This window comes from Nycticebus coucang, chromosome 8 (assembly GCF_027406575.1).
Source record: "Nycticebus coucang isolate mNycCou1 chromosome 8, mNycCou1.pri, whole genome shotgun sequence".
Classification (NCBI taxonomy): Eukaryota; Metazoa; Chordata; class Mammalia; order Primates; family Lorisidae; genus Nycticebus; species Nycticebus coucang.
Window position 1 is genome coordinate 41,730,996 of NC_069787.1, and position 12,398 is coordinate 41,743,393.

The following is a 12,398-nucleotide window of genomic DNA, read 5'->3' on the forward strand; positions in this document are numbered from 1 at the left end:
TTGCCTACCAGTGTTAACACAGGACATTCCTTCACTCCAACCAGTATGGCCACCAACTAAATGAACATTCCTCATCAGAGCAGTATAATGTTAGAGGCTCTAGTTGAGCTGGGCAGCTGGATTCCAGAGAGGTTAAGCAAGCTGCCCAATGTTACACAGCTATTTCTTCCTCTTCCCCTAACCACCAGTGGCTCACAGTGGCCCTCAGCATGATGTGAAAGACCACATAGGATTTGATGCCTGCCCATATCTCAAGTGTCTTCTTTTGTCACTCTCCGTCACCAGCACCTTATCTTTCCTAGAATGAACTGCAATCCTCAGATATATCATGCTCCTCTACACCTCCAGGGCTTTGGACACATGCTCTCCTCTCCTGGGCATACCGAGTCTCCCTTTTGCTTAGTGAGCTCCAGCTCATCCTACAAGTCTTAGCTATTAAAGCATTCTCCCTATCTGCAAATGCTTCCTGAGGGTTCAGTTTTGCAATTCAATACCTGGGGTTAAATCTCTGCTCTGCCACTGATGAGATACGGTGGCAAGTTACTCTATCTTAGAATGTCAGTGTGGGGATGAAATGAGATGATGCAAGGAACTCAAAGCAGTGACTAGGGACACTAAGTGCTCACACGGCACAGCTAAGCTCTTGCTGATTCCCAGGCAGAGTTAGGCAGTCCTGCCAGACTTCCATCACCCTGCACTGGCACCATTCAGGTCCATTCAGATGCTTGAGAAGTCTGTGGGCAGGATCTGCATTGCCATCTTCAAACTCGCAGCCCATAGCTCAGTTTCCAAACTTTATCACATGTAAGGTTTGACTCCTTTTCTGGGTATATCACAAGGCAAATGCTCAATGCCAACAGCCAAACAGCCAGAGCTTCTGGAAAAAATACCTAAAAGCAAAGACTGCTATTACTTTAGGTAATTACTTAACAAGAAGAGGATTTCAAACTGCAGCAGTGTATAAACTTCTGCACACTACTTCCCCACTGAATCAGCAGTTTCCTTGGCGCAGCACCAGAGAGCAATACAGAAACCTGTGACAAACCCCAAGTGCATCCAAACACAGGCAGCAACACCCTACGTGGCCTCTAGGATTGGAAAACTTGAATATGATCAAGAGGGTTTCTGAGGGTCTGGTTTAGGAGAATACCCTGATCTTCCTTTGAAGAAGCAACTACATCTAAGGTCAGAAAGGACTTGAATGCTGTGCAAATCATGTCCGAAACAGAACTTCTCAACTGTGGCACGAGTGACCTTGGGGCCCATATAATTCTTTGCTATTGGGCTGCCCCGTGCACTGCAGAATGTTTAGCAGTGCCCCTGGCCTCCACCACTGGATGCTACCCACAAGTTGTGACAACCAAAAATATCTCCAGATACTGGACAAATGTCCCCTGGGGGACAAAGTTGTCCCTGTCTGAAAAGTCTTCTAGATGAAGTAAGCCCACTCAACTCAAACCCTTGCAGTAAATTAGTGAGGAACATTTTTAGCTATGCACTAAAACTATCAGAAACACCATCTTCAGGTATGCTTGTTTAAGGTCACTGTCTTGATGGCAGTTGTTCTCAACTCTGGCTGCACATTAGAATTCCTTAGGGAACTTAAAAAACAAAATAAAACAAAATTTCCTGGGCCTCACCCCTAGGGATGCAGATTCAGTTGGTCTGATCAGCACAGCTCAAGCATTTTTTTTTTAAGTTCCCAAGGTGGTTGTAACCCACAGGGAGGGTGGAGAAGCACGGTCATGAAAGTGAGTTTGATTCTGTTCTCTCCCCCATCCTCTGACTCGTGAAAAGCCAGTCAGTCAGGCAGCCAAAAATGAGGCTAAGGGGACTTATTAACTTCTGATTCTTGACAATGGAACATCTTCTGCCCTCTCCATTTCTGGGCCAGAAGTGGAGCACACAGATGACTTGCCAGAAAGAATGGCATTTAAACCCATCATCAAGCCACTGTCCCATGGCCTTATTGATCTAAACAGCGCTGTCCCAAAGCACTTTCTGCAAAGGTAGAAATGTTCTCTATCTGCTCTGCCCAATATAGTGGCCACTGGCCAATGTGCCTATTGAGCCCCTGAAAGGTGAAAAAGTGAATTTTATTTTAATTAATTTAAATTTAAATACCACATGAAGCTAGTGGCCACTGTACTGGAAAACTCAGAGAATGTTTTGTCTCTCCAGGGTTACAGAAATTTTAAAAAGTCTGCTAAATTCTGTAGAACTGTGAAATTTACAAAATTTATCTTAAGATAGCTAAACTCAATGGTCTTTAAATTATCAAATGGAATCTTAACTTACTCAAATTAAGACTCAATTAGGAGAAATTTTAATATAATTTTTCAGCTTGGAGGACTAGCTTCCTAGCATATTCTAAACACTGTTTTAGGTTTTTTTGTTTTTTTTTTTTGAGACAGAGCCTCAAGTTGTCACCCTGGGTAGAGTGCTGTGGCATCATAGTTCATAGCAACCTCCAACTCCTGGGCTCAAGCGATTCTCCTGCCTCTGCCTCCCAAGTAGCTGGGACTACAGGTGCCCACCACAAAGCCCAGCTATTTTTTGGTTGCAGCCATCATTGTTGTTTGGCGGGCCAGGGCTGGATTTGAACCCACCAGCTCAGGTGTATGTGGCTGGTGCCTTAGCCACGTCAGCCATAGGCGCCGAGCCTAAACACTGAGTTTTGAAGGGGACATCCCTGCCCTTTTCTTTTGAAGACTCATCATGGTAATAATTGAGCTAGTCACCAAAATCACCAGGAGTTTGATGAAGAATAAGATACCATGCGCTAGGTGGAGTGGCATGCACCTATAGTCCCAGCTGCTCTCAGGTGGCTGAGGGCAGCCTGGACAACATGGTAAAATCCCATCTCTAAAAAATGGGCCAGGCACAGTGGCTCACACCTGTAATCATAGCACTCTGGGAAGCTGAGATGGGTGGATTGCTTGAGTTCAGGAATTCAAGACCACCCTGAACAAAGCAAGACCCTGTCTCTTACTAAAAATAGAAAAACTAAAAAAAATAGAAAAACTAGCCAGGTGTCGAGTTGGGCACCTATAGTCCCAAGCTACTCATGAGGCTGAAGCAGGAGGATCACTTGAGCCTGAGAGTTTGAGGTTGCTGTGAGCTATGACATATGGCACTCTAGCTTGGGCAACAGACTGAGACTCTGTCTCAAAAAAATAAATAAATAAAATTTAAAAATTAAAAAAAAGAATATGACACAGTGAAGCTGATTTCTACTCTTAGCTACTAGCTCTGCTCATTTACTGGGATAAAACACTCACTCTTGCTTTCTCTTCCTTCAAACTGCCTTTTCTTCTTTCAAACCAAGATGTGATCTTTCATTTAACCACTTGCCCCCAGGACAAGTCTGAATCAACACTCATTGCAAACCAAGGTCACCTCTAAGGACAAGTTTTTCTTGAATCAAGTTTCATAATTATTTCCAATTATACCAACTGCATTCCCATGTTCACTCTAGGTATGCAGACTCTCACAGAACTTAAAGTTCACACATTTTAAAAGCTTAAAAAAAAAAAAATAAGGGCAATTCTGTCTCCTGGAGCAAAAGTAAAAGATAGTTTAGAGTTGAAGCATGCCTCATAGGCACTTCTGAGCACAAAAGTGCTTACTTTTGTTTGGCCCAAATCCCCTTGCCCACCTCTAAGTAGAATCAATGTGAGCCCTTTATCAATGATTTAATATTTCTCCAGTAATTTAAAGTAGTAGTCAACTATCTCTCACTTTCTAATAATAGCTGGTGCTTTCTGAGTGTTTACTATATGCTAAGCCCTATACATTATTTACCTAAGTATTACTACTGTCCTCTGAAACAGGTACTATCAACAGAAGCTGAGGCTCAGAGAAGTAAGGTAACTTGCCCATAGCCACATAGAAAGAAGGGTGAGATCTCGACCCAAGACTATCTGATTTTCTGGTGGAAATCCTTTGAGTTATGAACAAAAACAAACATGCAGTTACAGTGTTAGGTTCAAGGCTGAGCGATTCCCCCTGTGATCAGACTACAGCTCAGTGAGGGGGTTTGGTGTTGCAGGGTTCAGAAATCCTGGACCTTTGTCTCTGTTTTAGGGCTTCACCAGGACAGAGAGTGTAAAGAGGGGCCTTGGGATGGTTCTGCCAGCACAACTGCACCCAAAAGGTAGTGAAGTAGGGGGATCCAGCAATAGGATTCTAAGGGAAAGGAAAAGCTTTCACTTGGGAGCAGGGGAGAATCAGAGGAGTGTTCCTGGAGGGAGCAGCTGAGCAGGATCTACTGCTCCTACAGGGTAGGTAAAATTTAGACTTCAGAGATTCCAGGGAGGGCATTCCTAGAGGAGAAAACAGCATAAGCAAAGGCAGCAAGTGGAAAAGAAGGATGTTCACTGGCCTGGGCTACAGCAAAGGAAGCAGGAAGGGAGGTGGTGGTCAGGATGCAGAGTGGGCAAGAAGCAGGGTCTCCAGGGGGCTAAGCCAGGGCAGAGGGAGCCCAGAAAACACCCAGTTAACCACCCAGGACTTGTTTTGCATGCCAGACCTGGCACCCTAGCCCTTTCCAGCTGTGTGGCCTTGTCCGAGTCCCTTCTTCTCTCTGGGCCTCACTTTCCCTGAGGAGGGCACTGAAGGTCCTTTGGTGATCTGTGAGCCTAATTTTAGAAAAATAAACTGGTGCTAAGAATACAGGTTATTAGTTTTTCTTACTTCTACATTTTTGCAGTTTTGGCCGGGGCTGAATTTGAACCTGCTACCTCCAGCATATGGGGCCGGCGCCCTACTCCTTTGAGCCACAGGTGCCACCAATATATTAAGAAATCTTAAGAATGTATTGGTTAAAATTGGGTAAAAAGCCTATTGGTTCAGAGTGAGGGCACTGAGGTCAGACTATGTGTCCTAAGAAGGGACCACCTCCAGAAGCCTCACATTCCTCGTCTGAGTAATGGGGACAGCAGTGATATTTACTTCATACGACTGTTGGGGGAAGTACGCAGGTAATTGCTTTGAGGGGCTTTGAACAAGACCTGGCACCCAGTACTCGCTTATTTTACATCAGCTATTATTCATTATAAACTATTTTAAGCTCCCAGCCGGGTGGAGCCTGCCATTAGGGATTTCTGAGCAGGTGAGAGAAATAAGACAAATCCTGGCCTCCGAGTCCCTGTTCTTTTTAATCAGCTAGCTCCTAGGGTACAAAAAGGGCTCAATGTACTTACTCCCTGAATGCACAGACTCTGGCTGGGCCTTCTGGCACCTTCTTCCCCAAACCTCACTCTGTCAACTTGGCCTCCTGCACTGCTGGTGGTTTGAGGGGTGCAGATCTTGCACGCGCTCTGCCCCGCAGCCCGCGTTACACAATCTGCATTTCTAAGGCGGCCCGGAAGCCCGAGTCAGCAGAGGCGGGGGACCGCAGGGTGGCCGGCGGGCATCAGGCTGTCAGGGCAACTGGACAGCATCCTGACTCCAGGGTTTGGAGGAGCGGGCGCATGGGAACTGGCCCTAGGGCAGGCTGGAGAAAGCTGAAAGGCCGCTGGGGGAGGTCCTGGGGTGTGTGTGTGTGCAGTCGTTGGGGACGACGCGGGGAAGCTGACCAGGAGCGTAAAGTGTGGGAGTACGAACTGCAGCCCTTCTCCAGGAAGTGAGAGAACGAGGGTGCTGAAGCCCGCAACAGCGCAGGCACTGGGGAGGCCGAATGGAAGGAGGGTGCAGGTCCCCGACCAGCCCTCGCTCCCGGCTTAAGGGGACTAGCAGCCTGACCCGGGAAGTGAGGGTACCGGAGTTCGGGAACCTCAAGGCACCGGAAGGGAGGGCTGGCGCCGACGCGGGAAAACGGAATAGAAAGTGAGGTGCAGGTCCGGGTCTCCTGCTCACCCGGGTGTCGCTTGGGGGGAAGCGAGGCTGCCGTACTCAGCGAGGGAGGAGTAGGTCACCGAGCTACTGCGGGCGCCCCATTCCTCTTGTCCCGCCCCGCCTCGCCCCTGCTCACCTGACCGCCTCAGCTACCTGGGTCCCGCCGTCGGCGCCCGTCCCCAGCCCCGGCTCTGCCAGCCGCAGAGCGCCCTCGGCTCCCGGCGCCGGCTCTCGCTGTTCTCGACTCCCTTAAAGACGCAGAGCACTGGCCGGCATCCTCCGACAGAAAAGCAGCACCGCCCGCACCTGGTCTCCCGCACTGTCTCCAGCCGCCTAGTTCTGTTTTGGGGTCTCCGGGGCGCTTATGCCCCGCTCCTCCGCGCCCCGGGCCCACAGCTTTAAACTCGGAAGGTAAAGTTAGTATCCTGCACAACCCCGGGCCCTTCTTCCAAGCACCCGAGAGCCAAGGCCAGAGCGCAAGCGCCTACTGTGTTCCAGAGGCAGACGTCAATCATCCGGGCCCCGCCTCCGCCCCAAAGGGCTCTTGGTGGGGTGTGGCGTGGGGGAGGGCATCCCAACCCGAGGAGTCGCAATTCCGCAGTAAGAGCCCAGAATTCTAGGGGCTTTGTTTCATTTGCTGGGCACTTATTGTGTGCCCGGCGCTGCTAGGCGTTGCACCCACCAAAGTTACCCCCTAAAGGGCCCAGAGAGAAAGAAAGGGAAAGACACTTGTTGGCGAGCAAGCAAAGGGACACCTCTTAATGTCAGTCGTCTCATTTGATCCTATGACACTACCGTTGGCTTGCTTTCTCAAAAGAAACTGAGTCTCAGGGACATGGAGACTTGCGCGAGGGCTCAGCCCAGGGTCCCAGTAAAGGCAGAAGTGGGAATTCCAACCCAGGATCTTCTGATTCTAAAGCTGGGGGGTGGGATATGGGCATCTGGAAAGGCATTCAGCCACCCCTAGTTATAACCCCACTATGGTCGTTTTTTCTTTTTTTTTGGCCAGGGCTGGGTTTGAACTCGCCACCTCCGGCATATGGGACCCGCGCCTTACTCCTTGAGCCACAGGTGCCGCCCAGGTCGTTTTTTCTTTTTAGCAATAGTTAAAAAGCTTGGCCTGGCTACTCCTTCCTGTTTTACACGTCTCAATTTAGCTGTCACTTCCTCCAGGAAGACTTCCCTAAGCCCTCTTTGGGCTCACACGGCACTGTGGGCTTCTGTCAAAATATACATTCCTGGCTTGGTGCCCATAGCTCTCAGTGGTTCGGGCGGCGGCCACATACACCGGAGCTGACGGGTTCCAACGGGCCTGGGCCTGCTAAACAACAATGACAACTACAACAACAACAACAAATACTCAGGCACTGTGGCGGGCGCCTGTAGTCCTGGCTACTTGGGAGGCTGAGGCAAGAGAATAGCTTAAGCCCAAGACTTTGAGGTTGCTGTGAGCTGTGTGGCACTCTACCAAGGCAACGTAATGAGACTCTGTCTCAAGAGGAAAAAAACAAACAAAATATATATATATATATATTCCTTCCTTCATATAATGAGTATTTACTAAGCACCTGTTAAGTGCCTTCATGGCACTCCTGTCTTCCTGCGGCACTAGCTCTTGGCTTGCTAATCCATCTCCCACTCCAGACATTGGAGGGCCACGGCTCAGCAGGAATGTTTTGCTCATTTAAATCTACCACAAAGGTAGCCCCAGGCCTAAGCCCACCAACCTCTAGGCTGGTGGAGCCTGGCTGAGTTGGGCAGGTCCTGAGTTTTAGTTATTTTTTAATTAAAAGAATTAATTTCACAAGGCTGGGTGCCATGGCCCACAAGTGTAACCCTAGGATTATGGGAGGCCCAGGTGGGTGGACTGCCTGAGCTCAGGAGTTGGAGACCAGCCTGCACAAGAGTAAGACCCCATCACTACTAAAGATCAAAAAACTACCCCAGAGTTGTGGAGGCACTTATTTTCCCAGCTACTTGAGCCCAGGAGTTTGAGGTTGCTGTCAACTATGATGCTGCAACACTCTACACAGGGCAACAGAATGAGACTATGTCTCAAAAAAAATTAATTTTGTAAAGATGGTCAAGGATGGCCCCAAGCAATCCTCTTGCCTCAGCCTCCCAAAGTGCTGGGAGTACAGGCATGAGATGCCATGCTCAGCAAAGGTCCTGAGTTTTGGAGTGGGACATGGGCAAGAAGCCCCAGAGATGTGGCAAAGGAGCATGTGTGAGGCCACCTGCAACCACTCATGTCTGTAAAGACTGCCTTTTCAGGGCAGATGGAACTCATCTGGAGTTTAAGACAATCTCCCCGACTTGGGAGCATCTTTTTTTACTTTATTGGCAATGTCATCATTCAGACTTCAAGGGCTGCATTTGACTCACTTCAGGGAACTAGAGCTTCAGTGGCAATTTACTCATCAAAGGGTAGGTTGCGCAGTCCTACTTCTCTGGCCTTATTTTTGCTCATGGGCAAACTTTAAACTTGCCAAGGCAGCTGTCCACCAAGATCCCCAGAGCAGGCCCAGAGAGGCAGCAACAAATAAGACTGACCTGCCCTTTAATCCCCATGGGCCACTTACTGGCCCTGCAACCTTGGGCTCAGGGAGCATCAAACAGGAATTGAGGGTAGGAATAAATGAATGAACAATGAAATCAATAAATGACTTCCTGGAAGGCCAAACCTGGAAGCTATCAGTAAACTTTACCTGGTATATTTGAAAACAACTGTTCTTTAGTTTTTAAGTTTTCCCTCTCCAAAACCTTAAAAATGGATAGTTCAATAGTTTTGTTTGGGTCCAAGGATCCATAATTTCTGTATGCAGAGGGGCTTTTTTCCCCTCAGAGTTTTATATTAATATTTTAAAATATGTGGTTGAGCCACAGGTGGGAGACACATTCTGGATGACTGTTCTCTACCTGATGACTGACAGGGGAGAAGCATTCTTGGCTCCAGTTTTACAATGATGTCAAGGAGGCAAAGGAGATAAGGGAATTTACCTCTGGTCGCTTCATGAGTCAGCAATCCCCCTGAGCGTTGAAACTGAGAAATCAGGGGTAGGTGGGAGGCCTGAGAGCAGTCCCAGAGGCCTCCTACTTCCCAGATGACACCTTCAGTCATGCTCAATAGAAACTCTTTAGCATCTGCCAGGTCTCACCCCAGCATTAGGAAAGAGTTTGGAAACCTCGCCCCTGCCAGCAACAGCAAGAGAATCCTCCAGGCTTTGCCCTATCACGTAGTCTATAGATGTGTCCTGGATTCAGCAGTACATCAGTCAGAAGTGAATGGTGTCTGTGATGCACTGTTTAAGTACACTTATTACCTGCAGGGGCTGGGCATCAGATCACTTAGTCCTCCCACCACCCTATGAGTTGTACTAACTTTACAAATGGAACCACTGAGGCGCAGAAAAGTGAACTGACTCGCTCAAGATCCCATAGCCATCACATAGGGGGGCCAGCAGTCAAAGGAGTCCTTCATTCATTTATTCAACAAAAATTTCTAAGAACTTACTACATGCCAAATACTCTCTGAGTGAACAAGGACACACTTCTTGTCTTCAAGGACTTAGAGTCTATTTCCAATAAGAAAATATTAGAAACTATTTAATTAGGAAATCACACACCCACAGTATGATGGAATTACACAATGGTCATGTCAGCACATGGACATGTGTGTAGGAGAAAAATGAAAAACAAAAGATTCCATGTGTGTACAGATGCCAGCCGGGCAGTACCCCTAGGCTAATGGGCCAATTGTATGAGCCATTCCCCAAGCACTTCTCTGTGGCAACTCCGAGCCAACCACTGAGCCCTCTGCCCAATCTGCAACTCCAATGTCACCACCTAGCAGCAGCCTTACCTGTTTATCCAGACAAAATTAATTGTTCCATCATCTGTTCAGCAGCACACTGTACGTGAGGATATCTTCATTCATTTAGGCATTATGAGTAGCACAGAATAGATAAATAGTAATTAGTTACCATGTGTTAAGCTTTTCCTATGTGCCTCACCTTATGCTCAGTACTTTATATTCATAAGACTCTTGAATCCTCTCACCAACTCTATGAGGTGGGTACTATTATTAGTTCCATTTTGTAGGTGATGAGATTTGTGAGGCTCAGAGAGGTTAATGGCCTACCAAACGTCATACAGCTTAGTGATATTGCAAGGATTCAAACAAAGTTGTGTATGTCCAAACACAAAATCTATTCTCTAACCACTAAGCTACCTGCTGACATACAAATAATGGAATTAAATATGAAAGATATGACAAAGTTTCACCTTGAAAGTGCATGGACTCAGCAATCTATTAAATAGTAATACTTTTGGCCAAAAACTATCTTTCCAACTGTCTCAAAATATTGCTTATTCATTTATTTGCAAATTAAATGTTATTGAGCACTTATGAATAGGACTGAAGCTATGGAAGATACAATTTGACTTTTTCCTTCAAGGAGAACAGTCTAGGGGATGGGTGCGATGGCTCACACCTATAATTTTAACACTCTGGGGGGCCAAGGTGGGTGGATTGCCTGAGCTCACAGGTTCGAGACCAGCCTGAGCCAGAGCAAGACCTTGTCTCTAAAAATAGCGTCAGGGGTTCTAGTGGGTGCCTGTAATCCCAGCTACTTGGGAGACTGAGGCAAGAGGTTTACCTGAACCAAAGAGTTTGAGGTTGCTGTGAGCTGTGACGCCATGGCACTCTACCAAGGGCAACAAAGGGAACTCTGTATCAAAAAAAAAAAGAAAAGAAAAGAAAAGAAAGAACAGTCTAGCCAGGCATGGTAGCATGTAGTCCCAGCTACTCAGGAGCTGAAATTGGAGGATTGCTTGAGATTGGGAGTTCAAGACCAGCCTGGGCAATACAATGAGACCCTCGTCTTTTTTTTTTTTTTTTTGATAGTTTTCTAGTTTTTTTATTATATTTTTTGAGACAGAGTCTCACTATGTTGCCCTCAGTAGAGGGTAGAGTGCCGTGGCATCGCAACTCACAGCAACCTCAAACTCTTGGGCTTAAGTGATTCTCTTGCCTCAGCCTTCAAGTAGCTGGGACTACAGGCACCCACCACAATGTCCAGCTATTTTTTGGTTGTAGTTGTCATTGTTGTTTGGCAGGATTCAAAACCCGCCAGCTCTGGTGTACGTAGCTGGCACCTTAGCCGCTGAGCTACAGGCACTGAGCTGAGACCTTCATCTTAAAAAAAGAGAACAGTCTAAATTATGTACATCTGAAAAAAAGAATATCAGTGCAGTCTGGGTGCCCGTATCTCAGTAGTTTCTGCTCCGGCCACATGCTCTGGTGGGTTCAAACCCAGCCCAGGCCTGCTATACAAACAAACAAACAAACAAACAAAAAATAGCTGGGCGTTGTGATGGGTAGCTGTAGGTCCAGCTATAGGGAGGCTAAGGCAAGAGAATTGCTTGAGCCCAAGGGTTTCAGGTTGCTGTGAGCTATGATGCCATGGCACTCTACCAAGGGTGACAAAGTAAGACTGTCTCAATAAAAAAAAGGAAAGAACATCAAAGCAGGAGTTAAAGTGATAAGAATATAACACAAGACAATAAGTTAACATATGTCAACATATGTCGTATACAGTACATAATCAAAGAAAGGACTCGATGATCAGGAAGTTCTAAAGTTGTGATTCTTCTGTATTGATTCATTTGCTGAAAATCCCAGTTGAGCACAGCTCTAGGCCAGAAACTATTTTGAAGGGGAAGGAGAAAGGGGACTCTGAGAGAGCAGTGTGATGCTTGTGTAGCACTCTGATAAGCTCAGGCTTTCCAAGCACCTGAATAGAAGCTGGGAGGTGCTATAATTAGGAATGGTTTATTAGTCTCCACCAAATCTCATGAGAAATTTTGATCCTCAGTGTTGGCGGTGGGGCCTAATGAAGGAGTTTGAGTCATGGTGACAGATACCTCACAAGTGAGTTCTCTATTAGTTTCTGTGACAGCTGGCTGTTTAAAAAGTCTAGCACCTTGCCCCCGTCTCTCTTGCTTCCTTTCTAACCATGTGTTGTCTGCACATGCTGGCTCCCCTTTGATACTACCATGAGTGGAAGCAGCCCGAGGCCCTCACCAGATGCCCAATCTCAAGCCTTCCAGCCAGCATAATCATGAGCCAAATAAACCTTTTTTCTGTATAAATTACCCAGTCTCAGGTATTCTTTTATAGCAACACAAACCAAAACAGAAGGGGATGGATAATTTCCAGATGATTAACATGGACCTTTAACAAGATGCAAGGAGACTAAAACCAGAATGGTTGCAACTCAAGTGGGAAAGACAGAAAAAGTTTAATTTATCCAGAGTAGGAACAAGAACATGAATAAAAAAGGAACTGAGCATATGGAATGTTAACAAATGGCAGAGGGAAAGCTAAACTACCAGTGTGGTATTTCACATCATCCTCATCATGGAAGAAGTGCTTCTGTTTAGTCAATTAGAACATCACAAGGAGAGAACTGAGCTCTGGATAGGAAGAAAAGATAGGGGAAGAACACCCCAAAACTGAAATTAGTTCAAGTCACCAGATTAAGAGAATTTACTATCCA

The 12,398-nt window shown here is 46.7% G+C and overlaps 1 protein-coding gene across 3 annotated transcripts in view; it reads right to left on the bottom strand.

Moving 5' to 3' along the window:
* Positions 1–6,318, bottom strand: part of ABHD6 (abhydrolase domain containing 6, acylglycerol lipase) — a 52,585-nt gene extending 46,267 nt beyond the window's left edge. For 2 of the 3 annotated variants that reach the window (XM_053599973.1, XM_053599972.1), the window contains exon 1: positions 5,975–6,318. The gene's annotated coding sequence lies outside the window, so the exon portion shown is untranslated. Of the gene's footprint in view, positions 1–5,204; positions 5,589–5,974 lie in introns of those variants that run through there. The other variant, XM_053599974.1, reaches the window with a different exon arrangement.
* Between the last annotated feature and the right edge of the window lie 6,080 nt (positions 6,319–12,398).